Source organism: Castor canadensis, chromosome 8 (assembly GCF_047511655.1).
Source record: "Castor canadensis chromosome 8, mCasCan1.hap1v2, whole genome shotgun sequence".
NCBI lineage: Eukaryota > Metazoa > Chordata > Mammalia > Rodentia > Castoridae > Castor > Castor canadensis.
The window spans coordinates 151,023,296-151,028,396 of NC_133393.1; positions in this window are offsets into that span (position 1 = coordinate 151,023,296).

The following is a 5,101-nucleotide window of genomic DNA, read 5'->3' on the forward strand; positions in this document are numbered from 1 at the left end:
GGAGCTCAGATGATGAAACCACAGATGTGTGAGGTTGGGCTTTACGATCGCCCAAGACATTTGATTTATTCAACAGTGAGGCTTTGTCACGACCCCTGACCTAATAAACCTCTATAGGACACACTTTCTTCACCTATAAAAAGGGGGTAAATAGAAAGGCTCACTTGGTGAGTTAATTGTGAGGAATCACCTACGACACGGTACCTCAAAGTGCTTTACAAACTTGCAAAGCAGTGCTTAGACGTGGTTTATTCGTTTTCCTCAGTCCGGCCATTTTTGTGAAAGAGGAAAAGTGTGGCCTCTTGGATCAACCGTCTTTGCAAAGTCTTAACAGCTAATTTGTGCCAAGGGCACGCTGTTATCCCCACCTATCAAACTCTGATCAATTTCCAAACCTGGTTCAAGTACACATGTTCCCCTCCGCCTAGCGCAGTGGACACTGAACGAAAAGTCCCTGGTTCGTATCCCAGCTCTGCCTCCTCATTATTACACACTCCTAGGACAGACACCTATCCCCTGGATGCCTTGGTTGCCACTTGGCCAAGTGTGGTAACCGTACCTGGGCAGCCAGGTGCTCAATAATGGCAGTTATCCTGTCAGCCCAGCCACCTCCCACTGCCTCTCTAGTATTCGCCCGCACTGGGGTTGCAACCCAGACACCGCCACTTCGAGGGTTCGCTTAGGGACGGCGCGGATTTAATTGTTCTGGCCGAGCGCAGCCCCCTCCCCTCAGCGTGACCAGGACAAAGGAGGGTCTCGCCGTCCCTCTGCCCTCAGCCGGGGCGCAAACCCAGGACAGGAGTCCCAACTTCGCCAGCCCCCCCCCCGCCCCAGCTCGGTGGTCCTCTGGTGTCTCCATGCCCGCCCTGTGCCTCCACTGACCCTGGCCAGGCTGTACACCGCCGTCTAGCAGTCCCAGCGAGCCCGCGCCGCCCTCCTGCCCGCTCCCGCCAGGCTCGCCCGGCAGAGGGCGCTGCAGCTCGCAGCCCAAAGGGCTCCAAGGCTGGCGGGCGGGCGTGCGCGCGCCGGGGGCGGGCCGCGGGCCGGCGGGGCGGCTGGCGGTTGGTGCTCAGGACGGGCGCGCGCACGCTCAGCCTCGTGCCCCGCCCCGCCCGGGAGTTGGCGCGGGATGGAGGCGGGGCCAGCGAAGCGACCGCCTCGCCTATCGGCTGCCCTCTCCCCCTCCCAAGGTTCACTGCGTGATGGCCGAGGGGGCGGCTTCTGTTGGCGGTCCATTTGGCACTGGAGGCGACTTGAGGCGGTCTATAGGCACAGGGACCCCACCCCACTCCACCCCAACCCCGGCGCCAATCACTTAGCCACCTGTCGGCGCCGAAAATCGTCGTCTCCTTTTTGCTTTTGTGGGTTTCGCTTGTTTGTTTTCCTCCCCGATCCTGGGGACGGAACCCAGGGGCCCTGCACTTGCTAGGCGGGCGCTCTGCGCTGAGCCCCACCCCCAGCTTGTCTCCTTTTGTTTGAATCGTGTTGGAATGGCACCTCCCTGGGGACAGGAACTGGAGGATCCCAGTGGTCACTGCTGTGCCACAGTGGCGGGGTCGCAGTGGGCATGTAACGGGAACAGACATCTAAATATGCTCACAACAGTAACTTTAGCACAAGAACTCACTGGACAACCTGCTTTTAGACCCTTTTTCTCGTTTGTCTTACCTCCCTACCCTCATGCCGTCATGAGGGAACTCAAGAATGTCTTTACAGCTGTAGGCAAGGTCGTCGCGCTCCTCTGTGCAGCGTATCAGCGAATGAGGGAGCATCCACAGCAATGGACACAGGACGCAATTCTGCAGACTAACGCTAGCACTCACGGAGGATGAAGCAGACCTGTACACCCAGGTCTTCATTTAAAAACCCGCACTCTCCCCGCAGTGCCCTGCCCCCCGCCCCTTAATTTGTTTTGATTTTAATAGAGCAGCACGCAGTACTCAATGGCAACGGAAGTCCTTACTTCCTCCAATGACCTTGTTCTCATTATTTGTAAATTGGCATTGAGTTCAAGAGGCCAAATTTCAAATTTCCCGGAAAAAACTCAAAGTGAATTATTTGTAAATAACCCTGGCCCTTTCCTAACTAACTTCAACTTGGATCACCCTGCTCCCCCTCCCAGCGGTCTTATAAAGTAATTGAGGAAAGGCAAGAGAACCCGGCCTGCAAATCACTGGTGTAAGATATTTAGTCTTTCCAGTTTGTTTTTAAAAAGACTGGTAAGGTCTGGGGATGTACTTAGTGGTTGAATGCTTGATAAGTATGCTTTAGGCCTTGGGTTCAATCGTAGCACTGGAGAGAAAGAGGGAGAAAGAAAATGGATTAACAGGATAGGATAAGAGAAGAACCAAAGTCAGGATGATGGTAGCCTGGATAGTAATAAGTAGAAATATTTTGAGACTGATTTGGGGAGAGTAATAGGATTCACTGATTGATGGAAAGTGAGGGATGAAGAGGGAGAAATCAAGAGGAAGTTTCCCAAGTGGTTGTACTACTATGTACTAAAATGAAAAAGAAAAAAGAAAGAAAATATGTTTGGGGTAGGGGAATAAAATGTTCAGCTTGAGGATTTATGATGCAATGTGACAGTATCATCTGGACAAATGGATGCATGAGTCTTCAGGTCAAATGACAATATGGGCTAAAGGTGTGAAATTGGTATTTACTGCACTAACAACAAAAGACATCACTTAAGGTGAAAAGTAGACAGAAAAGGGCAGAGACCGGACTGGGAGCTGGTTGCTTTGCCTATAATCCTACCTACTCAGGAGGCAGAGATCAGGAGGATTGAGGTTTGAATCCAGCCCTGACAAATAGCTCACGAGACCCTATCTCAAAAAAAAGCCATCACAAAAAATGGCTGGTGGAGTGGCTTAAGGTGTAGGCCCTGAGTTCAAACCTCAACAACACACACACACACACACACAGAGTAAAAAAGATCCCAGAAGGAGGGTCAGTGATTCACAGAGTGGAGGCTCTAAAGAGAGGAGGGAATGAGTTCCATATATAGAGGGACAAGTCCCCACCAAAAAGGGCACCTTGGCTGCAGCCTGAGACTAGAAACAGGAGCTCTAGAGCAGAAGGAAGCCATACTGTTGCTTAGGAACCTGTGTTAAATAAGGTGTCTCAATCTAACTCCTAATTAAAACCATTTCAACTTATGCTAACAGCTCCTATCACTGGGGTCCCCACACTGCTTCCTTCCCTCCCTTGAAGTCATACTTTGCAGCTATGAAACTGGAAAGTTCAGGTTTCTATTTTTTTGTGCTGAAGATGTGAAAAATAATAAATCACAAAGATGGATTTCCAAATTCTCATTCAATCTTAAAGAAACAATGCCAAAAATTTCAAGATTTCAATCTCACATTCAGGGCTCTCCTCTGAGTCCCAGATGCCTTCTTGCTCTCTTCTCCACTGTCTCTAAGGCAGACTAAGAAAAAAAAAATTTTTGTGGTAGGACTGGTGTTTAAACTCAGGGCTTTGTGGTTGCAAAGCAGACACTACACCGCTTGGGCCATATCTCCAAGTCCATTTTTGCTCTGGTTATTCTGGAGATGAGTGTCTGTGGAACTATTTGCCCAGGCTAGCCTCAAACATCTTCCCAATCTCAACCTCCCATATAGCTAGGATTACAGGTATGAGCCACCCATTAAGAATTCTTAATCCAAGCCAGGTGCTGGTGGCTCACGTCTATAATCCTAACTACTCAAGAGGCAGAGATCAGGAGGATCGTGGATCAAAGCCAGCCCAGGAAAATAGTTCAGCGACCCTATCTCAAAAAACCCTTCACAAAAACAGGGCAGGTAGAGTGGTCCTGAGTTCAAACCCCAGGCCCCAAAAATGGAGTTGCTTAGATCAAAATTTGCTGTATAGGGCCCCAGTGATTCACATCTGTAATCCTAGCTACTCAGGAGGCAGAGATCAGAAGGATCTTGGTTTGAAGCCAGCCCAGTCAAATAGTTTGCAAGACTCTATCTCAAAAAAGTCCAACACAAAACAGGGCTGGCAGAGTGGCTCAAGTGGTAGAGCATCTGTAATCATGAGGCCAAGTTCAAACCCCAGTACTGTCAAAACAAACAAACAAACTTCCTTTCTAAAATGGAAGATGTCAACGTTAGGCACAGTCTTAACCCAGAGCAGGCCTAGCCTGTTCTTGTCACACACAAAACAAAAAGGTTTCACATTACAGTCTCCTATGTCCACCTCACTCCCTAAATCCTGGGTCTCTCCCTGGAACGCCCTTCCCCTTCAAAGCCCCTTCTTCCGAATGACTCCTTCTCATCCTGCGAGTCTGTGTGCACTTCCTAAGAGGCAGACTTTCTCTTCCCCTCCCCTATCCGGGAGCCCCCTTCCCAATGTTCTGCCACAGTACTCAAGGAAGACCTTCACGTCCTTGCAGTGGATATCAAGTTCAGGAATATATTTTGTATATCTTCCACCTCCACTTATTACATGTAGATTCTCAATTTAATTGGGACACAATACAAATTAAACACAAAAAATAGAATTTTGGCTAAATCTTATGTGATCTTGGAAAGGGTCCCAACCTGAAGTGCCATCGTTTTCTCTTCTTTGACACGGTGACTAGATATCTACAGATTTGAGATGTTTGTAAGGCTCCACAACACCTAGAACTCAGGGTGTGGAAAGAGGTTTATGGGGAATCCAAACGCTATTCTGCTTTATATTTGCAACTTTTTGTGTGTGAGATTTTTGCGGAGAGCCTCATACTCAAGATTTTATTCATGTTGAGGATTTTCAGCGAGCCAGATATTTATAGCATTAACCATAAAAAGTATTCCAACCTGAATTGGAAATGAGTCCTTCTGCTAGGCACTTTAAATTTCTGAGAGGAGTGCGATATTTTTCGTGGCGCCTGAAACTGCCTATGATAAGGGGCTCAGTAATCTTTTGATGAGGAATAGGGTCTCATGGAAGGGCAGACATTGGCATAATGAGGTCAGTGTGGGAGCACCAGGGTCACGTTGTTTGGCAGTGCACGTAAGCGGGAACTACGAATCCCATCAGCACGCGCGCCTTCCCGGTTCCCTGGTGGGGGAGGGGCACGGGTGAGCGGGGAACCGGCTTTTCCTCTTTCCTG